At 42.8% G+C, this 27,660-nt stretch overlaps 1 protein-coding gene and 1 pseudogene across 2 annotated transcripts in view; both read left to right on the top strand.

Annotated features, from left to right (window-relative positions):
* Positions 1–27,660, top strand: part of LOC103346830 (transport and Golgi organization protein 1 homolog) — a 129,610-nt gene that overhangs the window by 61,064 nt on the left and 40,886 nt on the right. The window lies entirely within an intron of this gene.
* On the top strand, positions 193–11,757 carry LOC100351068 (nucleolar MIF4G domain-containing protein 1-like; annotated as a pseudogene).

The raw sequence follows: 27,660 nt of genomic DNA, 5'->3' as shown, positions 1-27,660 counted from the left end.
AGCAGGGAGCTGGATTGGAAGCAAGCAGCTGGGATTTAAACCAACACCCACATGGGATGTTGGCATTGCAGGCAGTGGTTTTACTGCTGTGCTACAGTGCTGCCCCTCGCCCCAATTCCTGCTGTTTCTAGTCCTTGCTCTGTGCCTCATTTTGGTTTTGTGACTGCTGGTTTTTTTCAAGGTAAGAAGTGATCTACCATTGCCAAGATCCCAATACCGAGCCTGCTTTGCCCAAGGGGTACCTGGCTGAGCCTGAGGGATAAGGATGGTGCCAGGCAGAGGGTGCTGAGAGCTGAGAGGAGGGGACAGGGGCAGCAGCCCCAGAGGTGACCCAGCCACCTGGGCCAGGGCCACACCTGGCCACAGGGCCAATGCCCCTCAGTGGTCAAGCTGTCATTTGGGAGCTGGGGAATGTGCCAGGGAGGGGGCACCCACACTGGCTGCACCCCTCCCCCTGCTCCTGTACCCTGTGGGCCTGTGCCCTGCTCCACACAGCCCCTCTGACCTCTCTGCTCAGCTCATTCCTACCTCAGGGCCTTGGCACTTGCTGTTCCCCAGGCATCCCGAGCAGACCTGGACTTTGGAGTGGATGTGGCCTGGACAGAGGCCGAGCTCAGCAGAGACAGAGGCAGGTGCCTGAGTGCCCAGCACAGAGCAAGGGGCCCGGGGAGGCTGGTGTGTGGCCACTTGCAGCCCCTGCCTGTCCTTGGACACAATTGGCCAGGGTGGCACCCCACAGAGGTGACTCACCATATGACTGGGGGCCAGGCTTCTACTGGGTCCTTGGGAGTGGCCAAAGGGTCCCAGCTCAGCATCTTCTCTTGGTGTCTGGGACTAGGTTGCAGGTGGCTGAGGGCAGAAAATGGCCTTTTCTGTCCCCCACGACTGTCCCTGCTGTGCTGGGCACTGAGACAGCGTGAGATGGTGGGCAAGGTGGGGGATGCTGGGGTGCACCTGGCCCTGGGCTGGGCTATACTAGGAGGGGTGGCTGGCAGCCAGGGAGCCCCCATGCTGGGGACATCTGGAGGAGTGTCAGACACCAAGGTGGACAGGGTGGTGGGCACTGGATGGATGTGGAGTCCAGGGCAAGCACCCACCCCAGAAAGACCCCAGGGAGGTGAGGGCAGACACTGGAAGAGGTGGCAGACCTGGGTTCAAGCAGCCTGGCCCTAGCAGGGCTGGTGTACTGCCAGGGTGAGCCTGCAGCCCGCCCTGCTGGGGTCCCGTGGGGCAGTCCCATCCCACTCCTGGCCCACTGCTCTTGGCCAGGTCCTCAGGTGGTGCAAGCAGAAGCAGCCCTACCGGAAGTGGAACAGGAAGTCTGCCTGGGACCCTTTTGGTTGCACTGTGGATTCCTCAGAGTCTGGGCCCAGACATGTCAGCCTCTGGCACTTTCACATCTACACAGGTCTTGGTCAATGCGGGGGCTCTTCCTGTTCTGTCCTTTCAGCCCTGGCTTGAGTGTGACAGAATAGCGTCCCCTTGTTGACCAGCACACACCCCCCCCACAGGCCTGCAGCAGCCTCCTGGTCACTGGACCAGAATCATCCACGGGAACTGTTCACCCCTGACCTGTGGGGCAGAAGCCCAGCGGTGACCTTGGCTGCAGAGGGACATGGGCACGCAGCCCCCTGCCCCTGGCACTACTTGGTGTCATTAGGAGGGGAGACGGCTGCAGACCTCAGGAGCAGGACAAGGCTAGGACCCCTGCTTGCCTCCTCCTGGCATGAGAGGTGCCTGGGTACAGCAAGTGCCATGGCCACAAGTGTGTCCTCAGTCAGCCTGTTCTTCTGTGATGCAAATGCCCTTGAGCAAGTGGCTGAGCCGACCTCTTGCTGAGCTAGTTAGCAAGTGGTGGGCATCTGCTGATGCCATTTGGGGTGCCCCCACCTTGTACTGAGGCACCCGGGCTGGAGCCCCAGCCCCGCTGCACCCAGCTTCTTGCTAGGTGAACCACAGGTGATGGCTCAAATACTTGGGTCCTTCCACTCTGTGGGAGACACTGACTGAGATCCTGGCTCCTCGCTCCAGTGCCTCCCTTCTCTTCCTCCTCTCCAGCTGGCCCTGACCTCCTGGGTAGCTTGGCCCTGGGCAGCTTGGGGCCCCTCTGTCCTGCTCATGGGATGGAAAGCTGGCCAGAGACCAGAGCAGAGCAGTGGAGGCGGCTGTGGTGGGGAACCCTCTCTCACACAGGCAGCCTCTACTCCAGCACTGTGGAGCCCATCCTGGCCGGTGCTGGAGGGCTGTGCCTCTCCCCACCCGACCCAGCCTCAGGACTCATGGATGCCCCCTAGCAGAAGCCAGCACTCTGGGCTAAGGAGGACATGGGTTGCGGCCCAGCCCTTGGGTGCAGGGCACTGGTTGGAACCTGTGGGTGACCACAGCAGAGCCTGGGTCCCTAGGAGGCTGGGGGTGGCACCTGCTTCTGGGGACAAGGCCCAGCAGCTGTGGGGCAATCTTTGCCTCTAGGGCCACCTTCTCCACTGTGGCTGCCACTCCCAGGGCAGGAGGCACTTCTGGGGTTCGGCAGGCACTGCAGGACTCCTGACCTGGAGCTGAGCACTGCCCAGTGCCATGGGGTACAGAGGACCCTGGTGCCAGACGGGAGGCAGCAGCACACACACAGCTCCTGGGCCCATGTTTATCAAAACCTGGAAGCCCACCCCAGTCCCATCTTCCTAGTACAGGAGCTGTGGCTGCCAGTAACTGGCCTCTCTCCACAGCAAACAGCCCAGGGGCACCTCCCAGCCAAAGCAAACAAAACAGAAACGTCCTTTGCAGCAGATGCAGATGCTGAGTGAACATCCTTAACTTGCAGACGTCCACTCCATTCCACGTACAAATCCTTCCCAGGGCTTCCACCTCACCAGCTCCACTCCACCCTCCCTGCGCTCCAGGTCCAGGGCTTCCCAGACCAGGTTGGCCCTCCATCGCCACCTCCTGGTCAAGCGGTGCAGGGCTCGCACAGCAGGGTGCTGGAGCCAGCAGAGGAGGGCAGCTGGAGGAGGCTGGGCCTGTGGCCTAGTCCCCCGGGGCTCCCAGGGAGCCTAGCTGCTGAAGTATTCCTGCTGGAACCTCTGGAAGTCTTCCTCCGTGAACACTGCCCTCCGCCTTCTTCTTGGTCTTGGCCATGGTCATAGGCTTTGCAGCCCCGGTTCAGATGCAGGATCTTCCGGCTCATGGAGAGAGAGGCTGATGATGCAAGTTTATTTAGGATCAGTGATAATCCAAAGATCTAAAGCTGGTTTGAAAATCTCTCTCTCCCCCGCCTCCTTCTCCCTCTCTCTCTCTATTTCTACCTCTAACTCTATCTCTCCCTGCTCAGCTTTTCAACTGCTCCTTTTTGTCTTTAGACATTTTCTTACTTTCTTGTCCAATGAACAGTGCATTTACAGCTGTGTTTCTAAAGTTACCTGACCCTTGAGTTAATTTTGGAATGTATCTAAATTGCACGTAGTGACAGAAGTAAAGATTGAAGGGTTTTAAGGATTGCGTTGAGTTCTAGGTGAGATGCTTACAGAACAACTGAAAAGAAAGCTGAGGAAGTGAGTTTCCGGATTCTCCTCATGAATTTGACATTTATAAGGTAGAAAATTTGTTTCAACAATAAGAACAGTAAGCAAACAATCTATCAAAGCCAGATGTTTTGGGTGGTTGATAAATTATTTCAAGCTATCAGAAAAAGTATCATTTAATATTAACATGAAGTTTTGTTACTTTAGTTTTGAATATGTTTACATTATGGATAAAAATAAATTATAGCTTATAGCTCTTGTCAATAACAAAAGAAACTTGTTTTGGGGAAGTCCGGCTGCAGGTCAGCATCCAATGTAGGCTCCTCCAGGCCTGAGCACTGGCAGTCACAAGGCCTTTGCTAGGGGAAGCTGCTCTCCCAAGCCAGACTCTGGGCAGGGTTGGGGCAGGCGTTTTCCACAGAAGCTGTGGTCAGGGACTCAGTGCTCCTAGAGCACCCAAGTTCTTGTGCGGCTCTCAGTGCCTAGCCAAGTATCTCCTGTTGGATGATGCTTCCTCTGGGACTGCCTGAGAGCTCCTGGGAGCTGTGCAGAGACCTCCTAGTGGGCAGCCCTCCACCGAGACAGCTTCCCTGCAAGTCTTTTGACCACTGTCTCCTGTTGCTCTTTGGGGATGAGGGAGGCAGGACTTCCCTTAAAGCAAGCCACTTGTGTAATTTTTGTTAAACGTACCTGCCTGAATTCTCTTTAAAATTTATTTTATTTGTTTCAAAGGGAGAAAGCAACAGAGAGGGAAGAGAGAAAGAGATCACTCTATTCTTTTAATTTGACATGTAGTTATAGACAGTGAGAGAGAGAGAGACAGAGAGAAAGGTCTTCCCCCCAAATGGCCGTTACAGCCAGAACTATGCCGATCCAAAGCCAGGAGCCAGGTGTTCCCTCTCAGTCTCCCATGTGAGTGCAGGGCCCAAGCACTTGGGCCATCCTCCACTGCCTTTCTGGGCCACAGCAGAGAGCTGGACTGGAAGAGGAGCAACCGGCACTAGAACCCAGTGCCTTATGTGGAGGAATAACCAAGAGCCATAGCGCCGGCCCCTCTTTATTTTTTAATAATGGCATGACTTAATATTGGTTTCTTCACATTTATGTGCAATCAATACTACTATATAAATTCCTCAACAGAGCAAATGCTACCCAAATATTTTTAAATGTTTTTAATTAAATAAGTTCTTGATTGTTCTAAATTTAGTACATCCTGTTCTGCCATGACAATGATACAGAATGCTGCAGAAAGAATACATTTGGATATATGTTTGGATAAAAAGTCTTTATAACTCAAATAATCCTATAAGATACAAATGTCAATTTTTAAGATGTATTTATTTATCTGAAAGGAAGAGATACAGAGAGGCAGAGGCAGAGAGAGAGAGTGAGGTCTTCCATGCACTGGTTCATTTCCACAGATGGCCTCAACAACCAGAATTGTGCCGATCTGAAGCCAGGAACCAGAAGCCTCTTCCATGTCTCCCACATGGGTGCAGGGACCTAAGGACTTGGGCCATCTTCCACTGCTTTCCCAGGTCATAGCAGAGAGCTGGATTGGAAGTACAGCAGCTGGGACTCGAACCAGGGTCCATATGGGATGCTGGCATGAAAGTGGCGGCTTTACCTGCTATGTCACAGTGCCAGCCCCATAAATGTCAATTCTTCAAAGGTGTAATGTATTGGTGTATTATTTTTGAAAATGCTAACCAAGTCAAAGGGTGGTTTGTTTTAAATATTTTTCCCTGTTGTGGTTAGTGTATAACATAGGGTGTTTATACGGTCATTCATTCTCATGCATCATTTACTGTGTCATTCAGCATTCAAGTAAAATTTTTGATTAAATATACTCCTTATCAATATATACACCGCGATTGTTTATCATAGCATGATACAACTACAAATCTAAACACGTTTTCAAGAAGGGCATCACGTTTTGAAAACACATTCGGGGCGGGGGCGGGGGGCGCATGGCCCAGTTGAATAGGAAAGCCAGGTAAGGCTCCCAGTGGCTGCAAGGGCCGCGGTGCCTGGGTGGGCTCCCGCCCCAGCGGTGAGAAAAGCCACAAGGAGCTGAGAAAGGAGAAAGGACGCTTGAGGAAAGCCCGCCGCCTGCAGAGGATGGCAGGCAGCACCCAGAGCCCTGGAGTCCCTTGATCAGGGGAGGAGGAGGACAGCGCCCGCCGTGCCGCCTGTAAGGACCCGTCGTCAGCCAGGCACCCGCCACCACCCACGGCCAAGACCCCCTGACCCCCGGCCAAGTCTCCCTCTGCGCAGACCAGACCCTCAGCGGCCACCAACACCGCTACACGAAAACGGGCACTTCTCTCGGCCAAAGAGGAGGAGGAGGACCGCGAGATCCGAAAGGGGGCGCGCTGCCTTGGCTTGAGCAAGCGGAAAAGGAAAGGCGAGGGCAGCTCCGTGCCGCTTAGCTTTGCACGCGATGGGTTGGACTATATTCTGGGAGCCCTGGAGTCTGGGAAAAGCAGCAGCTTGTACGAAAGCAGTGAGGGGGGGAGGAGGTGGAGGACGCTGCGGAGACACCCCCGAGAGGGATCTAGAGAGTGACTCCAAGGAGGAAAGTAAGGACGAGCGGGAAGATGTGGAAGAGGAAGAGAAAGCTCAGGAAGCAGGTGAGGGATCGCAGAGCGAGCATGAGGGTGTGCAACAGGAAGAGGAAGAAGCAGAAAGGGAGACTCGGGAGGGAAGGGGGAGAAAGAGAGTCCCCTTCGTCTTCTGCGAAGGGAGAGAAAGAGAGTCCCCTTCGCAGAAGACGAAGGCAAGAGTGACAGCTCTTCAGAGGATGGTGATACAGAGGACCAGAGTCTCTATGAAAGTGCCGAAAAGTACATCCCATCCCATGGGAGGCGAGCTGAGGGAACAAGTAGATGTCCAGAAGAAGGAGGAACTAGAAAGGCTGATGAAACATGTGAAGGTCTAATTAACAGTGTGTATTTATGCCTCACCGCGGGTTGAGTGAACCAAACAGGCATCCGTAAGTGGACAGCTGGAGGAGCCGGACATGGAAGGACACGAGTGACACCCTGGCTGCCGCCCTCATGGGTGCTGTGTCACTGCCGCAGCTATGCCTAGCAGACTGTGTTGGAGCACGTTCTCTTGGTCAGCGCTCTTCACCACACTGTTGGAATTGAGGTTGGTGCTCACTTTCTGGAGGCTGTGGTGGGGAAGTTCAATGACGTGTACAAAAATGGAAGTGAAGGGAAAGAATGTGATAACCTGTTTACCATTATGGCCCATTTGTACAACTTCTGCGTGGTGCAGTCTCTACTCATCTTTGACATTTTTAAAAAACTAGCTGGAAATTTCACAGAAAAAGATATTGAACTGATACTCTTAATGCTGAAAAACGTGGGCTTTTCATTGAGAAAAGATGGTGCCTTGTCACTGAAGGAGCTGATTGCTGAAGTGCAAACCAAAGCCAGTGGAGCATGTGGCAAGTTTCAGGACCAGAACAGGGTTCGGTTTATGCTAGAAACCATGTTGGCCCTGAAGAACAATGACATTTGCAAAATTCCAGCCTATGATCTCGAGCCAGTGGAGAAACAGGAAACGACAGAGAGCTCTGGTACGCTGGCTCAGGTACAGAGACTCAACTTCACATATCCTGGGTCAGTGTCTTGAATGCCAAGCAGACAGGTTGCTGGTGGATTGTGGGGTGTGCAAGGAGTGGGGCCCCAATGATTAACAGCAGTCATCATTCCCACCCACAGAATGAGCTTCTGGGGATGGTTAGCTCAAAGATACTAGAACTTGCCTGAAAACAGAGGATGAACACTGACATCAGGAGAAACATATTCTGTACAGTAATGACCAGTGAGGATTTTTGGATGCTTTTGAAGAGCTTCTAAAGCTTGGACTGAAGGATCAGCAGGAGAAATGGTCCATGTGCTTTTGGATTGCTGCCTTCAAGAAAAAACTTATAATCCTTTCTATGCATTCTTGGCCAGCAAATTTTGTGAATATGAAAGGAGGTTTCAGATGACTTTCTAGTTCAGCATTTGGGACAAGTTTCAGGACTTAGAAAAAAATCTGCCAGCCATTAATTTATCCAGTTTGGCTCACCTGGTGGCCCACTTGTTGAAGACAAAATCGCTCCCACTTTCCATTTTAAAGGTAGTTGAATTCAGTGAATTGGACAAACCCAGAGTTCACTTTTTGATAAAAATGTTGAATATTTCATTAATGGAAATAGAAGCTGAAGACCTTGACTTAATTTTGGCAAGAGTATCTGACAACCCAAAGCTGGAGATGTTGCGAGAAGACTTGAAGTGTTTCATCAGCCACTTCTGACTAAAGAATGAACAGGCCACACAAGTGTTGAGGAAGCTAACCTGCTGTGAGAGAGAGCTGATCTTGCAACCATGTCTCTGCAGGGAAAAGCTTCCCTGCGAATGTAGTCAGAGGAAAGGAGTGGAGGGTATGCTTTGACTATGAAATGTCCTTTGTGAGCCCAGAGAGCTCCATAAGTTACATCATCGTCTGTTGTAGTTTTTATTTATTTATTTTCATTTTGTTTGAACGGCAGAAACAGATCTTCTATCCACTGGTTCACTTCTCAGGTGCCTGCAGTGGCCAGGGCTGGGCCAGGCCAAAGCCATAAACCCAGAATTTAATTCAAGTCTCTTCTGGGGATGTCAAGGACCCCAGAACTCAATTTGGGTCTCCTGTGTGGATGTCAGGGACCCAAGCACTTGAGCCATCATCTGCTGCCTCCCAAGATACACACTAGCTGGACTCTAGTATGGGATACAGGCATCCGAAGTCGGGACTTAACCACTGTACCAGATACCTGCCCTGTTATATTTATAGGGCACATATCTTGGGGCAGTTTTTTAATCCAAGGTTATATTGTGCTTGTGTTTTCAAACAACTGCATATTTGTGTTATATACACACACATATATGGGGTGGAAGATGAAGGAGGGAGGAGCAGGCGCACTGGATAGAGTATTCTGTAAGCAGTGAGGCTGGAATATATTGCAGAGGTTTTTAAAAAATAGGTGAAATAGGCCACCAGAGGGTGCAGTCATCATAAATTGATGTTTTTATATTTTGTATTGATCAAAAGTTCAGAAACCATGAATTGGGGCTGGCGCTTTGGTGTAGTAGGTTAATCCTCTGCCTGCGGTGCTGGCATCCCACATGGGTGCTGGTTCTGGTAACAGCTGCTCCTCTTCCAGTCCAGCTCTCTGCTGTGGCATGGAAAAACAGTAGAGGATGGCCCAGGTACTTGGGCCCTTGTGCCCACGTAGGGGGTTGGGAGGAGGCTTCTGGCTCCTGGCTTCAAATTGGCACAGCTCCAGTCATTGTGGCCATTTGGGGAGTGAGTCTCTGTCTCTTCCTCTCACTGCCTGTAACTCTCACAAGTAAATAAATAAAATCTTTTTTAAAAAAGAAACCATGAATTAAATGCAATTTGATCATTTTAATAATCAGAATGCAGTCAGATTTTGGAAAACTCTGTTGATGAAAGCCCCTTGTGTACCATCTTATGCACAATATGATATGTTTTTTATCATCACTCATGTAAGGTTTTGACATAATGGAGAATATTCTTTATAATTTTTTGAAGATTTATTTATCTATTTGAAAGAGTTGCACAGAGGGAGGAGACACACACACACATACACACACACACACAGAGGGAGAGGGAGAGGCTTTCCATCTGATGGTTCACCCCCCGGTTGGATGCAATGGCTGGAGCTGCTCTGGTCCAAGGCCAAGAGCCAGGAGCTTCCTTTGAGTCTCCTGCATGGGTGCGGGGGGCCTAAGGACTTAGGCCACCTTGTGCTGCTTTCCCAGACCAGAGTGGAGAGCTGTATTGGAGGTGGAATGGCTGGGTCTTGAGCCAGTGCCAGTGTGGGATACAGCACTTCAGGCTGGGGTTTTGACCTGCTGTGTCATAGCACCAGCCCCAATCTTTATAATTTTTATATATCACATCTACTCATCAATTCTGCATTGCACATGTAGTTTCTTAAACAACTCTGAAGTCACCAAACAGATTGGACATTTCAATGGGTGAAGCTTATCTGCTGTTTTTTGGTTTTACACATGAAGAAGACATAATTACTGCTTGCAAGAAGTTAGCACTTAGTGAGAGAGACAAACACATATGCACTTACTAAATATATAAAACTGATTTTGTGAGGAAGTAGAGATGTCTGGATACCCAGCATCTACCACAGATACACAAGTGTTTATTGTTTTCTCAGGTAAAATTTAGCTTCTGCCTCTCAAATGCCATAGACTTGATTTAAACCTTACCTTCACTTGTTGAAAAAAATGTCCAAGATGTGAGTGTAGAATAGTATTTTAGAACTTGTGTGTCAGAAACCCATGCACCCTTCTGAGCACCGTCCAGAACAGTCACCTGGGCCAGATGGTCTCAGGCTCTGAAAATGTGGCTCCCTGTGCCAAACATCCCTTTTGTCACATTTCCAAATATTTCCTTGATGTGGCACAATAGCAGCTTGTGTTTAGAAATCACAGTGTAAAGTCATAATTATCTGTCCCTGACTTAATGCAATAAACTTTGAAATGAGCAAGCAATGCAAAAAATTGTTAGTGCTAAGAATAACTGCAAAAATAATAAGAACTAATGGCCTTTCACATTCAGAAAAACTTCATTTGACCTAAGATCAAATTAAAACCCAGTGGGTCTGAATGAAAAGTGAAATCTTCACTTCATTGAGGAGCTGTTTAACAAAAAATGTTTTTGTTGGGTGGTTACTGAGGTACGACAGATCAGTTCTACTCAAATATATGTAACACAGCAGGATACACAAATAGTAAACCTTGTTTGAGGTACAGATGAGTTCACACTCACTTTTCTGCAAAAGATACACTCCTATAAACAGTCTCAGTTTTCTTATATTGTCCTTTATTAAAATAAAAGGATGGCGGTGGTGCCACGGCTCACCAGGCTAATCCTCCACCTGTGGTGCCAGCAGGCCAGGTTCTAGTTCCAGTTGGGGCACCAGATTCTGTCCCAGTTGCTCCTCTTCCAGTCCAGCTCTCTGCTGTGGCCCGGGAAGGCAGTGGAGGATGGCCCAAGTGCTTGGGCCCTGCACCCACATGGGAGACCAGGAGGAAGTGCCTGGCTCCTGGCTTCAGATTGGCATGGCACCGGGCTTAACGTCCATTTGTGGGGTGAACCAACGGAAGGAAGACCTTTCTCTCTGTCTGTCTCTCTCTCTATCTCTCACTGTCTAACTCTGCCTGTCAAAAATAAATAAATAAATAAATAAATAAATAAATAAATAAAAGGATGGATGTTTGGCATAGCTGTTAAGATACTACTTAGATTACCTGCACCCCCTGTCATTGGCTGGGTTCCAGTCCCAGCTCCAGATCCTGACTGCAGCCTTCTGCTGGTGCAGACCCTGGGAGACAGCAGTGGTGGCTCAGGTAGGGTTCCTGTCACCCATATGGGTCAGAGGGACCGAGTTGGGTTCCTGGCTACCGGCTGGCCTGGCCCAGGCCTGGCTGTTGGGAGCATTTGGGAGGTGAACCAATGGATGGAAGATTGTTGTGTGTGTTTGCCTTTCAAATAAAAGTTTAAAATAAAAATGTTTGTGCTACAGAATATATTTGTGACTTAATTCATTACCTGTGTTTTGGTTCATTACATGGCAAGTTACTCATAAGTCTGTAGTTTAAAAACTATTGAGAGGATCCTCTCTCTCCATCTCTACCTCTCTGTAACTCTGTCTTTGAAATAAATAAAATAAATCTTTTTAAAAAACTATTGAGAGGGAAAGAGGAGAGAGCTCCATTTGCTTTTTCACTGCCCAAATACAACAACTAGGACTGGCCGGGCTGAAGCTAGGAATCAGGAAGGTTTCCCTTGGTATTCCCATAGGTATTAGGGACCATGCACTTGAGTCAGCAATGCTGCCACCCAGGGACTGCATTGGCAGTAAGCTAGAGTCAGCTGGGAATCAAATCCAGGCCATCAACATGGGATGCAGGTGTCTTCACCACTAGACTGAACACCTGTTTCAGTGTGTGTAGTTTTTAACAAAATATGGGTTACCACCTGATGGTAGTACTTACTATAAATGAAAATACATCTTGACTGAAAAGTGGAACTCCTATTGCTTTTAAATATGTATGTTTAAACTATATATATATATATGTTTTTTAAATTCGTCACTATAATACCTACATTGGAAAAATAGCAAATGCTTAGACAATTAATATTTGGTGTGTGTGTGTGTGTGTGTATATATATATATATATATATGTAAGTTTGTGGAGTTCTTGAATTTCTTTTTTTTTAACTTTTATTTAATGAATATAAATTTCCAAAGTACGACTTATGGATTACAATGGCTTCCCCCCCATACCGTCCCTCCCACCCACAACCCTCCCCTTTCCCACTCCCTCTCCCCTTCCATTCACATCAAGATTCATTTTCGATTATCTTAATATACAGAAGATCAGCTTAGTATACATTAAGTAAGGATTTCAACAGTTTGCTCCCACACAGAAACATAAAGTGAAAAATAATAGATGATTTTTTTTAATGATGATGAAATCAGATCAGAACTATTGCCATGTTTAATCCCAATGAGAGTCAAGTTGGGAATTGATAATTTCTTTTTTTTTTTTTACAGAAGATCAGTTTAGCATGCATTAAGTAAAGATTTCAACAGTTTGCACCCCCGTAGAAAAACAAAGTGAAATATATTGTTTGAGTACTCATTATAGCATTAAGTCTCAATGTACAGCACATTAAGGACAGAGATCCTACATGAGGAGTAAGTGCACAGTGACTCCTGTTGTTGACTTTACAAATTGACACCCCTGTCTATGCCATCAGTAATCTCCCTATGCTCCAGTCATGAGTTTCCAAGGCTATGAAAGCCCTCTGGGTTCTCCGACTCTTATCTTGTTTAGACAAAGTCATAGTCAAAGTGGAGGTTCTCTCCTCCCTTCAGAGAAAGGTACCTCCTTCTTTGAAGACCTGTTCTTTCCACTGGGATCTCACTCACAGAGATCTTTTTGCCAGAGTGTCTTGGCTTTCCATGCCTGAAATACTCTCATGGGCTTTTCAGCCAGATCCGAATGCCTTTAGGGCTGATTCTGAGGCCAGAGTGCTGTTTAGGACATCCGCCATTCTATGAGTCTGCTGAGTATCTCGCTTCCCATGTTGGATCACTCTCCCCTTTATTTATTCTATCGGTTAGTGTTAGCAGGTACTAGACTTGTTTATGTGCTCCCTTTGACTCTTAGTCCTTTCATTATGATCAATTGTGAACTGAAATTGATCACTTGGAATAGTGAGATGGCATTGGTACATGCCAGCTTGATGGGATTGAATTGGAATCCCATGGTATGTTTCTAACTCTACCATTTGGGGCAAGTCAGCTTGAGCATGTCCCAAATTATACATCTCTTCCCTCTCTTATTCCCACTCTTATGTTTAACAGGGATCACATTTCAGTTAATTTTCAACACTTAAGAATAACTGTGTGATAATTACAGAATTAAACCAGTCATATTAAGTAGAGCAGACAAAAAAACTACTAAGAGGGATAATGTATTAAGTTGTTCATTAACAGTCAGGGCTATGCTGATCAAGTCACCGTTTCTCATAGTGTCCATTTCACTTCAGGAGGTTTCCTTTTTGGTGTTCAGTCAGTTGTCACTGATCAGGGAGAACATATGGTATTTGTCCCTTTGGGACTGGCTTACTTCACTCAGCATGATGTGTTCCAGATTCCTCCATGTTGTTGCAAATGACTGGATTTCATTGTTTCTTACTGCGGTATAGTATTCTAAAGAATACATATCCCATAATTTCTTTATCCAGTCTACCGTTGATGGGCATTTAGGTTGGTTCCAGGTCTTGGCTATTGTGAATTCTGCTGCGATAAACATTAGGGTGCAGACCGCTTTTTTGTTTGCCAATTTAAATTCCTTTGGGTAAATTCCAAGGAGTGGGATGGCTGGGTCGAACGGTAGGGTTATCTTCAGGTTTCTGAGGAATCTCCAGACTGACTTCCATAGTGGCTTGACCAGTTTGCATTCCCACCAACAGTGGGTTAGTGTCCCTTTTTCCCCACATCCTCGCCAGCATCTGTTGGTAGATTTCTGTATGTGAGCCATTCTAACCGGGGTGAGGTGAAACCTCATTGTGGTTTTGATTTGCATTTCCCTGATTGCTAGCGACCTTGAACATTTTTTCATGTGCCTGTTGGCCATTTGGATTTCCTCTTTTGAACAATGTCTATTGAGGTCCTTGGCCCATCTCTTAAGTGGGTTGTTTGTTTTGTTTTTGTGGAGTTTCTTGATCTCTTTGTAGATTCTGGTTATTAACCCTTTATCTGTTGCATAGTTTGCAAATATTTTTTCCCATTCTGTCGGTTGTCTCTTCACTCTCCTGACTGTTTCTTTTGCAGTACAGAAACTTCTCAATTTGATGCAATCCCAATAGTTGATTTTGGCTTTGACTGCCTGTGCCTCCCGGGTCTTTTCCAGAAATTCTTTGCCTGTGCCAATATCTTGAAGCGTTTCTCCAATGTTCTCTAATAACTTGATGGTGTCAGGTCGTAGATTTAAGTCTTTAATCCATGCTGAGTGGATTTTTGTGTAAGGTGAAAGGTAGGGGTGTTGCTTCATGCTTCTGCACGTGGAAATCCAGTTTTCCCAGCACCATTTATTGAATAGACTGTCCTTGCTCCAGGAATTGGTTTTAGATCCTTGGTCAAATATAAGTTGGCTGTAGTTGTTTGGGTTGATTTCTGGTGTTTCAATTCTGTTCCATTGGTCTATCCATCTGTTTCTGTACCAGTACCATGCTGTTTTGATTACAACTGCCCTGTAGTATGTCCTGAAATCTGGTATTGTGATGCCTCTGGCTTTGTTTTTGTTGTACAAGATTGCTTTAGCTATTCGAGGTCTCTTGTGCCTCCATATGAATTTCAGCATCATTTTTTCTAGATCTGAGAAGAATGTCTTTTGTATCCTGATTGGTATTGCATTGAATCTATAAATTGCTTTTGGGAGAATGGACATTTTGATGATATTGATTCTTCCAATCCATGAGCATGGAAGATTTTTCCATTTCTTGGTATCCTCTTCTATTTCTTTCTTTAAGATTTTGTAATTCTCATCGTAGAGATCTTTAACGTCCTTGGTTAAGTTTATTCCAAGGTATTTGATTGTTTTTGTAGCTATTGTGAATGGGATTGATCTTAGCAGTTCTTTCTCAGCCGTGGCATTGCTTGTGTATACAAAGGCTGTTGATTTTTGTGCATTGATTTTATATCCTGCCACTTTGCCAAACTCCTCTATGAGTTCCAATAGTCTCTTAGTAGAGTTCTTTGGATCCTCTAAGTACAGAATCATATCGTCTGCAAAGAGGGATAGTTTGACTTCTTCCTTCTCAATTTCTATTCCTTTGATTTCTTTTTCTTGTCTGATGGCTCTGGCTAAAACTTCCAGAACTATGTTAAATAGCAGTGGTGAGAGTGGGCATCCCTGTCTGGTACCAGATCTCAGTGGAAATGCTTCCAACTTTTCCCCATTCAATAGGATGTTGGCTGTGGGTTTTTTATAAATTGCATTGATTATATTGAGGATTGTTCCTTCTATACCCAATTTGCTTAGAGTTTTCATCATGAAAGGGTGTTGAATTTTATCAAATGCTTTCTCTGCATCAATTGAGATAATCATATGGTTTTTCTTCTGCAGTATGTTAATGTGGTGAATCACATTGATTGATTTGCGAATGTTGAACCATCCCTGCATACCAGGGATGAATCCCACTTGGTCTGGGTGGATGATTTTCCCGATGTGTTGTACTCTATTGGCCAGAATTTTATTGAGGATTTTTGCATCTATGTTCATCAGGGATATTGGTCTGTAATTTTCTTTCAGTGTTGCATCTTTCTCTGGCTTAGGGATGAAGGTGATGCTGGCTTCATAGAAAGAATTTGGGAGGATTCCCTCTTCTTCAATTGTTCTGAATAGTTTGAGAAGAAATGGGATTAGTTCTTCTTTAAATGTCTAGTAGAATTCAGCAGTGAATCCATCTGGTCCTGGGCTTTTCTTTGTTGGGAGGGCCTTTATTACTGTTTCAATTTCTGTCTCAGTTATGGGTCTATTTAGGTTTTCTATGTCTTCATGTTTCAATTTTGGTAGATTGCATGTGTCCAGGAATCTATCCATTTCTGATAGATTTTCCTGTTTGCTGGCATACAGGTACTTGTAGTAATTTCTGATGATTCTTTTTATTTCTGTGGTGTCTGTTGTTAAGTTTCCTTTTTCATCTCTGATTTTATTGATTTGGGTCTTTTCTCTTCTTTTTTTAGTTAGTTGGGCCAATGGGGTGTCAATTTTGTTTATCTTTTCAAAAAACCAGCTTCTGCTTGGCCAATTTTTTGTAGTGTTTTTTTGGATTCAATCCTGTTAATTTCTTCTCTGGTTTTAATTATTTCTCTTCTCCTACTAGATTTAGGTTTGGTTTGCTGCAGTTTTTCTAGGTCCTTGAGATGTTCTGAAAGCTCATTTATTTGGTACCTTTCCAATTTCTTGTTATAGGCACCTATTGCTATAAATTTGCCTCTCAATACTGCTTTTGCTGTATCCCATAAGTTTTGATATGTTGTGTTGTTGTCTTCATTTACTTCCAGAAAGTTTTTGATTTCTCTTTTGATTTCTTGAATGACCCAGTGTTCATTCAGGAGCATGTTGTTCAGTCTCCATGTGTTTGCATACTTTCTGGGGTTTCCTGAGTTGCTAATTTCCAGCTTCATTCTGTTGTGGTCTGAGAAGCTGCATGGTATGATTCTAATTCTTTTAAATTTGCTGAGACTTGCTTTATGGCCTAGTATGTGATCAATCTTAGAGAAGGTTCCATGCACTGCTGAGAAGAATGTGAAGTCTGTAGATGTAGGGTTGAAAGTTCTGTAGATATCTGTTAGATCCATTTGGGCAATAGTGTCGATTAAATCTGCTGTTTCCTTGTTGATCTTCTGTCCGGATGATCTGTCTGTTTCTGAGAGTGGAGTATTGAAGTCCCCCAGTACTATTGTATTGGAATTTAAATCTCCCTTTAAGTCCCTTAACATATCTTTTAAATAGACCGGTGCCCTGTAATTAGGTGCATATACATTTATAATAGTTACATCTTCCTGTTGAATTGAACCCTTAATCATTATATAGTGTCCCTCTTTGTCTCTCTTAACAGTTTTTGTATTAAAGTTTATTTTGTCTGATATTAATATGGCTACACCTGCTTTTTTTGGGTTTCTCTTGGCATGGAATATCTTTTTCCAACCTTTCACTTTCAGTCTGCATGGCTGTTTGTTAGAGAGATGTGTTTCTTGTAGGCAACAAATAGTTGGGTTGTGTTCTGTGAGCCAGTCAGCCAAACGGTGTCTTTTAACTGAAGAATTCAGACCATTAATGTTCAATGTGACTATTGATACATAGTGACTTTGCCCTGCCATTTTCCCGGAAATATTTTCTAGTATATGCTTTGAGCTTCCCATGCTCTTTTACTGGTAGGTGTTCTTCCTTTCCCTTCTTTCCTATTGATGGCCGTGTTTCTGTGTTTCTGAGTGTAGCACATCTTTAAGTATCTTTTGCAGGGCCGGACGAGTGGCCACAAAGTTTTTCAATTTCTGTTTGCTATGAAAGGTCTTTATTTCACCTTCATTCACAAATGAGAGCTTGGCAGGATATAATATTCTGGGCTGGCAATTTTTCTCTCTTAGCACCTGTGCTATGTCTCGCCATTCCCTCCTAGCTTGTAGGGTTTCTGATGAGAAGTCTGCTGTGAGTCTGATTGGAGATCCTCTGAGAGTAATCTGACGTTTCTCTCTTGCACATTTTAGGATCTTTTCTTTATTTTTCACTGTGGTAAGTTTAATTACCACGTGTCGTGGTGAGGATCTCTTTTGGTCATGTTTATTGGGAGTTCTATGAGCTTCCTGTACTAGGATGCCTCTGTCCTTCTCCAAACCTGGAAAGTTCTCTGCTAGTATCTCACTAAAAAGGCCTTCTAATCCTTTCTCTCTCTCTATGCCTTCAGGAACTCCTAGAACCCGAATGTTGGTTTTTTTAATAGTATCCTGTAGATTCCCAACAATATTTTTTTAGATTTCTAATTTCCTCTTCTTTTCTTTGGTTTGACTGTATGTTTTCCTGTGCTCTATCTTCTAAGTCCGATATTCTCTCTTCTGATTCACCCATTCTGTTTTTAAGGCTTTCTAATGTGTTTGTCATTTGATCTATTGAGCTCTTCATTTCATTTTGATTTCTCTTCACTATCACACTTTCCTCTTCTACTAGTTTCTGAGTTTCATTTTGATTCTTCCTTAAAATTTCATTTTCATGAGAGAGATTTTCAATCTTGTCCAATAAGGATTTCTGTAGTTCAAGGATTTGCTTTTGAAAACTTATAAATGTTCTTATCATTAATTTTTTGAAATCCGTATCTTGCATTTCTTCTATCTCATCATCTTCATAATCTTGGTTTGGGGTGTTTTGTTTATTTGGAGGCATCATAGTGTCATCGTTGATCTTGTTCCCTCGATTTCTGTGTTTGTTACTTGGCATAGTTAATTCTTCTTTCGTCACTGTGCATTTTTTTAATTTTTTTTTATTTTATACTATGTCCATGTTAAGTGGACTGCCTGCTGTTGGAGGAGCCTTGGAGGCTTGAGATGGGTGCGGCCTGAGAGCTCTGCTTGGTTCTTCCTGGTTAAGGGTGTGCAAAGGTGACACCCTCAGGTTATGCGTGGTAAATCTTTCTCTATTTATTTATTTATTTATTTTATTTATTCAGGGGGTAAGTAACACCGCAGGGCACAGCTGTGCAGAATTGATGGTATTTAGCTTCCAGTCTCTGGCTTCTACCCAAAGAGTCTGTTTAGGCTCCTCTGGACTCCCACTGGGTTGCCTAGGCTGCTGAATTGTAGTGACTCAGTTCCTTAGCTCTCCGCTGTTGATATGTAAATCCAGAGAGGGGGCCTGCTCTTTGTCTCTTGGGAATTCTTCAAGCCTTGCAGCCTTGCAACCTTTGCAAGGTTAGGGGAAAGAGAAACCCCCAAGCTTTTTTTTTTTTTTCCTTCTTTCTGTAGTGAGTTTGCTGCACTTTCCAGCCCCCCTCTAGATTCTGACCCCCGTTACCCCGCCAATGTCTCGGGTTATTGAGCTCACCTCCCCTTCCAGTGCTGATGTGTGGACTCGGAGCCCTGGACATCGCAACTCTCCCCGCTGTTGTCTGTGTGACATACACTCCCCTTCCCGCACTGGTGCGCAGACCCTGCGGCTTCCGCGGCACCCGCGGCACCCGCGGCTCCTGCGGCTCGGTCCCGCGGCTCGGCTTCTGTGCGGTGGGCGACCTTGTTCTCCCAGTAGGTCCTCCGATTCACAGCCACTCGATCCAGAAGAGTTTCCTCTGCAATATTTTCCTGGTTCTTTTTTCTGAGGCTACCGTAACTCCCCTTTTATTAAACTAAGTTTTCCCAGACTATTGGTGCGCGCCCTCACTATTCCGCCATCTTGGAAGTTCTTGAATTTCTAATTGAGACCTACTAATATATAGAATTGCTAAAAAGACTTTTAAGGGGTTTAGAAAATATTCACAAAGGCATAAGGAACAAAATTTTTAAAGTACCGAATATGTAAATAAAACTTAATTTTAAAATGAAAAAAAAAAAACACATTTGGAAAGCCACATTTCTAGAAAAGGATTAAATTCCATTTACTCTAATATTGATCTGATATGATTCATTTCCTGACTATGAGAAATGTGATGGTGGTAGAGTAGGCAATAAAGAATAAATGCCCAATGGTTATATGTAGGTAGGAGAAATCAGAGCAAGTAGAAAACTTTCAAGTAAATTCAGGTTATTTTCACTTATATTGCGCAGCAATTAAGTCATTTAAATGGTGAACATCTTTGTACTGTTGTGCGACTTGAAATGTGCCAAATCTGATGGAAAATGTTTGCATGGAGTGACAGCATTACTGTAAGTTTTCATTTTCTTTTAAATATACATTCTGTGTTGCAGATCTCACTTGTGGAATTATACTGTGGCATTCTTCTGTTCCAGCAAGTAGCATTACCCTAAAGCTTATGTCATTTCTTTCCTTATTAACTTATTTTGTATTGCAAATCTTGTGTTAGCTGTGAATCCAGGTACATTTTCCCCCTTAAGCAGTATAAGCTTTTTAAAATGAATTACATTTCAGGCTGCTTAATGTATTTTGTTTTTATTTTTATTTATTTATTTTTATGACAGGCAGAGTGGACAGTGAGAGAGAGAGAGACAGAGAGAAAGGTCTTCCTTTTGCCATTGGTTCACCCTCCAATTGCCGCCGCGGCTGGCATGCTGCGGCCGGCGCACCGTGCTGATCCAATGGCAGGAGCCAGGTACCTCTCCTGGTCTCCCATGGGGTGCAGGGCCCAAGTACTTGGGCCATCCTCCACTGCCTTCCCGGGCCACAGCAGAGAGCTGGCCTGGAAGAGGGGCAACCGGGACAGAATCTGGCACCCCAACCGGGACTAGAACCCGGTGTGCCGGCGCCGCATCTTTGTGTTCCCTCAATCTGTGTAGTTGAAGAATTTTAAATTATCTAAATTATATATTAATATTGATTTTTAACATTCCTTTTTGATTTTTAGAGTTCCTATGGATAAAAAGCTTACCAAATAAATGTTTTGCTTTAATGTCATATTTGATACTTAATTCCTTGAGCTTTGAAGTTACTTAACAAAAATCAACAGATATTCTTTTCAAGGAAAAATAATAAGCTTTTTCAGAAAATGTGGTGGCTAGAAAAATTTAGTGAATAGAAAGAATTTATAATACTAGAAGACCATTATGTAACTTCTTCACTTCTGTTTTTTTAACCTGCCTCCATGTAGAAGGTATACATGTACAGACACACCATATAATGTATGGATACATACATGCATGTATTTGTATGTGTGTGTATGAGAAAGAGATCTCCTATCTGGTGGTCCAATCCCCAAATGACTAAAGCAGCCAACACCAGGATAGGCTAAAGTTCCAGGCTGGGACCTCAATTCAGGTCTCCCATATGGGTGGCAGGGACCCAACAACTTGAGCCATCACCACTGCTTCCCATGGTCTGCATTAGCAGGAAACTGGAATCAGGAGATAAAGCTGAGGATTGAACCCAGGCACTCAGATGTGAGATGAGAGCCTCTTGCTTCCAGGCTCGAGGTCCACACCTATATATTTTAAGTTCTAGTTTTCATGATGGAGAGGATTGAAGTCTGTGTGTTATATCTATATATTTCCTTTAAATATTTTATAGAATTAAAAAACTGCTTATATAAAGTATGTACATATAAATATAAATAAAAATATATAAAAATCAATATTGAGAATTGTGTATAAAGGCTCATAAGAGCTGGACGAGAGCAAACTAAAATGTAAAATAAATTATTCTAATGTGAGTGATATAGATGTAAATATATAAAATTATTAGACAATGACATTTCTGATTTTTTAAAAGATTTATTTTATTTATTTGAAAGACAGAGTTACAGAAAGAGGTAGAGACACACAGAGAGAGGTCTTCCATCCACCGGTTCAATCCCCAAATGTCCACAATGGCCTGAAATTTATATGAGTGCTTATTTAACATACAACAATCCTTGCCCAATAGTAAGTAAATTTACTTATTTGCCTGTTTATTTAGTTAGTTATTCTCTTTACTTGTTACTGGTTGATTACTCTCATTTGATATTCAAACAGTGGCAAGCTCTGTAAAAAAGAAACTTTATTTTAGCTTCTATAAATAACCATTCTTTATCCATAGTTAACTTGAGTAAAAATAAATAAGCTTTATTTTTAATAAAAAGCATGTTTTTCCTAGAAGCCAAAAAATCATCTTAGAAGAAAACATAGCTAATTTTCATCATTGAGAAACTTCACAGTAAATTCAGATGTTCTGTAATGTTAAATTTATTATGAAATCTAAAGTTACTTCAATCTTTTTTTCCAGTTTCTTTAAATAAATTTATTTGTTATAATAATTTAATTCCAAATACAACTGTTGAATTTGCATTGAGTTATAACTACAACTCATGTTTTAATCAAAATGTCAAGATTTCACAACTGACACTATTTCAAAACAATAAGTTGTTGTTCCATTTTAAATGGTCAGTTGTATTAGAGCCCAACAATTAACTGTGAACTATATCTCTGGGAAACCCCAAATCAATAATGTTAAGTTTGTTTCCAAAACCCACTGCAGTCATTCTTGAAACCCTGAACAAGATTTAACAGATGCACAATGACATGTTTAAAAAAAAATCCCCATAGTCTTAAACATTTCATTGGCTAAGGAGACAATTAAACTTAACCAGTTCTAACACAAAACTACTAAGAACAAAAAAACTTAAAAACAAGACAAACAAAAGCTTAACAGCAACACACAAAACAATTATCTTCATATGGACACTGAGAACACTCAAACTGGAAAACCCTGAAAGTGAATGCCAACATTAGGTAACATTTCCTCATATAGGAAAGCCAATATCAGTAGTTTTAAACACAGAAAAGTGATGGCAACTATAGTCATCAGAGGTGAAACTTCAGTCCTAACTACAAACTAAAGGAGAAAAATCAACGAAGCACCCTCCAATAGTTTAAGAAAAGTTTTTACGTAACACTTTTGATCAGATGCCAGCTGGTTTTCTTTTAAGTTCGGCAAAATGAAAGGCAGAGTTACCATCAGTATCACAGCTGAAAAAAAAGTTGCAACATTAAAAGAAAACAACTTAAAAATGCTGCTTTTGTATAAAAAGAAACAAAAGAAAACCTATCACAATAGCTAAAGAAAAAGTGGGTCTTTGGATCAAAGCATAATATTTTTAAGGCATGTTAGAAATTCAAACTCACCAATCTACCTGCTAGTCTGATCAGGGCATAGAATAGTGACCCAAGGTCACCAACTTTTCTCTATAGCCACTAATATTTCTTGTGCCAACAAATGCAATCTTCCCATTGTTAAGCTTTTTATTACCACCTCAACAGACACATTCATTCAAACTGAATTATGTTCTTACCAAATGAATACCAATAATAAGAGCACAGGTGGACCGATGTCCAGGTTTTGGAAATCTTTGATGTCTTATCACAAAATGTGTATATGGGAACACTGATCAGGTAGTCAAATCAGTTATTACTAACATCTGTACAGTAAAAGCCCTCCTTAGTATCTGATAGAAACATTTTTAACTAAAACCCAAAATTTAAGATAATCTTTTCCAGCTTACATTTTGCCAAGTCTATCACATTTTTTTCTCAGTTAATTCTTTTTTATATATTTTTTAACTTTTATTTAATGAATATAAATTTCCAAAGTACAGAATATGGATTACAATGGCTTCCCCCCCATAACGTCCCTCCCACCCGCAACCCTCCCCTTATCCACTCCCTCTCCCCTTCCATTCACATCAAGATTCATTTTCGATTCTCTTTATATACAGAAGATCAGTTTAGCATACATTAAGTAAAGATTTCAACAGTTTGCTCCCACACAGAAACATAAAGTGAAAAATACTGTTTGAGTACTAGTTATAGCATTAAATCTCAATGCACAGAACACTAAGGACAAAGATCCTACATGAGGAGTAAGTGCACAGTGACTCCTGTTGTTGACTTAACAAATTGACACTCTTGTTTATGGCATCAGTAATCACCCTAGGCTCTTGTCATGAGCTGCCAAGGCTATGGAAGCCCCCTGAGTTCACTGACTCTGATCATATTTAGACAAGGCCATGGTCAAAGTGGAAGTTCTCTCCTCCCTTCAGAGAAAGGTACCTCCTTCTTTGATTCTTTCCACTGGGATCTCACTCGTGGAGATCTTTCATTTAGTTTTTTTTTTCCCCAGAGTGTCTTGGCTTTCCATGCCTAAAATACTCTCATGGGCTCTTCAGCCAGATCGGAATGCCTTAAGGGCTCATTCTGAGGCCAGAGTGCTGTTAGGACATTTGCCATTCTATGGGTCTGCTGTGTATCTCACTTCCCATGTTGGATCATTCTCTCCATTTTTTATTCTATCAGCTAGTATTTGCAGACACTATTCTTGTTTATGTGATCCCTTTGGTTCATAGTCCTATCATTACGATCAATTGTGAACAGAAATTGATCACTGGGACTAGTGAGATGGCATTGGTACATGCCACATCGATGGGATTGAATTCAAATCCCCTGGTATGTTTCTAACTCTACCGTTTGAGGCAAGTCAGCTTGAGCATGTCCCGAATTGCACATCTCTTCCCTCTCTTGTTCCCACTCTTATATTTAACAGTGATCACTTTCCAGTAAAGTTTCAGCACTTAAGAAGAATTGTGTATTGATTACAGTATTCAACCAAAAGTATTAAGTAGAACAAACAAAAAAATACTAAGAGGGATAACATATTAAGCTGCTCATCAACAGTCAGGGTGAGGGCTGAATAGGTCACCATTTCTCAAAGTGTTCATTTCACTTTAACAGGTTTCCTTTTTGGTGCTCAGTTAGTTGTCACCTATCAAGGAGAACAAGTGGTATTTGTCCCTTTGGGATTGGCTTATTTCACTCAACATAATGTTTTCCAAATTCCTAACAGGGATCACTTTTCAGTTAAAATTTAAACACCTAAGAACAATTGTGTGTTAATTACAGCGTTCAACCAATGGTACTAGAACAAAAACAAAATACTCAACTGGATATAGTATTACATTGTACATCAACCGTCAGGACAAGAGCTGATCAAGTCACTGTTTCTCACAGTGTCCATTTCACTTCAACAAGCTTCCCCTTTGGTGCTCAGTTAGTTGTCGCCAGTCAGGGAGAACATATGATATTTGTCCCTTTGGGACTGGCTTAATTCACTCAGCATGATGTTTTCCAAATTCCTCCATCTTGTTGCAAATGACTGGGTTTTGTTGTTTTTGACTGCTGTATAGTATTCTATAGAGTACATGTCCCATAATTTCTTTATTCAGTCTACTGTTGATGGGCATTTTGGTTGGTTCCAGGTCTTAGCTATTGTGAATTGAGCTGCAATAAACATTAGGCTGCAGACCGCTTTTTTGTTTGCCAATTTAAACTCCTTTGGGTAAATTCCAAGGAATGGGATGGCTGGGTTGAATGGTAGGGTTATATTCAGGTTTCTGAGGAATCTCCAGAATGACTTCCATAGTGCCTTAACCAGTTTGCATTCCCACCAACAGTGGGTTAGTGTCCCTTTTTCCCCACATCCTCTCCAGCATCTATTGTTGGTAGATTTCTGCATGTGAGCCATACTAACCACGGTGAGGTGAAACCTCATTGTGGTTTTGATTTGCATTTCCCTGATTGCTAGCGATCTTGAACATTTTTTCATGTGTCTGTTGTTCCGTTGGATTTTCTCTTTTGAAAAATGTCTATTGAGGTCCTTGGCCCATCTCTTAAGTGGGTTGTTTGTTTTGATGTTGTGGAGTTTCTTGATTTCTTTGTAGATTCTGGTTATTAACCCTTTATCAGTTGCATAGTTTGCAAATATATTTTCCCATTCTGTCAGTTGTCTCTTCACTTTCCTGTTTCTTTTGCAGTACAGAAACTTCTCAATTTGATGCAATCCCAAATGTTAATTTTGGCTTTGACTGCCTGTGCTTCTGGGGTGTTTTCCAAGAAGTCATTACCGGTACCTATAGCTTGCAGGGTTTTTCCAATGCTCTCTAATAATTTGATGGTGTCAGGTTGTATATTTAAGTCTTTAATCCATGTTGAGTGAATTTTTGTGTAAGATGAAAGGTAGGGGTCTTGCTTCATGATTCTGCATGTAGAAATCCAATTTTCCCAGCACCATTTATTGAATAGACTGTCCTTACTCCAGAGATTGGTTTTGGACCCTTGATCAAATATGAGTTGGCTGTAGATGTTTGGGTTGATTTCTGGTGTTTCTATTCTGTTCCATTGGTCTATCCATCTGTTTCTGTACCAGTACCATGCTGTTTTGATTACAACTGCCCTGTAGTATGTCCTGAAATCTGGTATTGTGATGCCTCCAGCTTTGTTTTTGTTGTACAAGATTGCTTTAGCTATTCGAGGTCTCCTGTGCCTCCATATAAATTTCAGCACCATTTTTTCCAGATCGGAGAAGGAGGTCTTCGGTATCTTGATTGCTATTGCACTGAATGTATAAATGGCTTTTGGGAGAATGGACATTTTGATAATATTGATTCTTCCAATCCATGAGCATGGAAGATTTTTCCATTTCTTGGTATCCTCTTCTATTTATTTCTTTAAGGTTTTGTAATTTTCATCGTAGAGATCTTTAACATTTTTGGTTAAGTTTATTCCAAGGTATTTGAATTTTTTTGTAGCTATTGTGAATGGGATTGATCTTAGAAGTTCTTCCTCAGCCATGGCATTGTCTGTGTATACAAAGGCTGTTGATTTTTTTTTTCTTATTTTTTTTTAACTTTTATTTAATGAATATACGTTTCCAAAGTACGAATAATGGATTACTATGGCTTCCCCCCCATACCGTCCCTCCCACCCACAACCCTCCCCTTTCCCACTCCCTCTCCCCTTCCATTCACATCAAGATTCATTTTCGATTATCTTAATATACAGAAGATCAGCTTAGTATACATTAAGTAAGGATTTCAACAGTTTGCTCCCACACAGAAACATAAAGTGAAAAATAATAGATGATTTTTTTTAATGATGATGAAATCAGATCAGACCTATTGTCATGTTTAATCCCAGTGAGAGTCAAGTTGGGAGTTGATAGTTTCTTTTCTTTTCTTTTTTTTTTTTTTTAACAGAGGATCAGTTTAGTATGCATTAAGTAAAGATTTCAACAGTTTGCACCCCCATAGAAACACAAAGTGAAATATATTATTTGAGTACTCGTTATAGCATTAAATCTCAATGCACAGCACATTAAGGACAGAGATCTTACATGAGGAGTAAGTGCACAGTGACTCCTGTTGTTGACTTTACCAATTGACACTCCTGTCTATGGCATCAGTAATCTCCCTATGCTCCAGTCATGAGTTTCCAAGGCTATGGAAGCCCCTTGAGTTCTCCGACTCTTATCTTGTTTAGACAAGGTCATAGTCAAAGTGGAGGTTCTCTCCTCCCTTCAGAGAAAGGTACCTCCTTCTTTGAAGACCTGTTCTTTCCACTGAGATCTCACTCACAGAGATCTTTTTGCCAGAGTGCCTTGGCTTTCCATGCCTGAAATACTCTCATGGGCTTTTCAGCCAGATCCGAGTGCCTTTAGGGCTGATTCTGAGGCCAGAGTGCTATTTAGGGCATCTGCCATTCTATGAGTCTGCTGAGTATCTCACTTCCCATGTTGGATCACTCTCCCCTTTATTTATTCTATCGGTTAGTGTTAGCAGGTACTAGACTTGCTTATGTGCTCCCTTTGACTCTTAGTCCTTTCATTATGATCAATTGCGAACTGAAATTGATCACTTGGACTAGTGAGATGGCATTGGTACATGCCACCTTGATGGGATTAAATTGGAGTCCCCTGGTATGTTTCTAACTCTACCATTTGGGGCAAGTCAGCTTGAGCATGTCCCAAATTATATATCTCTTCCCTCTCTTATTCCTACTCTTATGTTTAACAGGGATTTAAGGCCGTTTATTTTTGCATTGATTTTATAACCTGCTACTTTGCCAAAATCTTCTATGAGTTCCAATAGTCTCTTTAGTTCTTTGGGTCCCCTAAATAAAGAATCATATCATCTGCAAAGAGGTATAGTTTGAGTTCTTCCTTCCCAATTTGTATCCCTTTAATTTCTTTTTCTTGCCTAATAGCTCTGGCTAGAACTTTCAGAACTATATTGTATAGCAGAGAAAAACTGCCAGCCCAGAATATTATATCCTGCAAAGCTATCATTTGTGAATGAAGGTGAAATAAAGACTTTTCATAGCAAACAGAAATTGAAAGAATTTGTCGTCACTCGTCTAGCCCTGCAAAAGATGCTTAAAGATGTGTTACACACAGAAACACAGAAACGCGGTCATCAATATGAAAGAAGGTAAAGGAAGGAAACCTCACAGCAAAAGATCACAGGGAATTCAAAGCATATATTAGAACTTATCTTTTGCAAATGGCAGGGCAAAGTTACCACT

This window comes from Oryctolagus cuniculus, chromosome 19, assembly GCF_964237555.1.
Source record: "Oryctolagus cuniculus chromosome 19, mOryCun1.1, whole genome shotgun sequence".
In the NCBI taxonomy this organism is placed as follows: Eukaryota; Metazoa; Chordata; class Mammalia; order Lagomorpha; family Leporidae; genus Oryctolagus; species Oryctolagus cuniculus.
The sequence above is the reverse complement of the archived record's forward strand: the minus strand, read 5'-3'. Positions and strand labels throughout refer to the sequence as shown.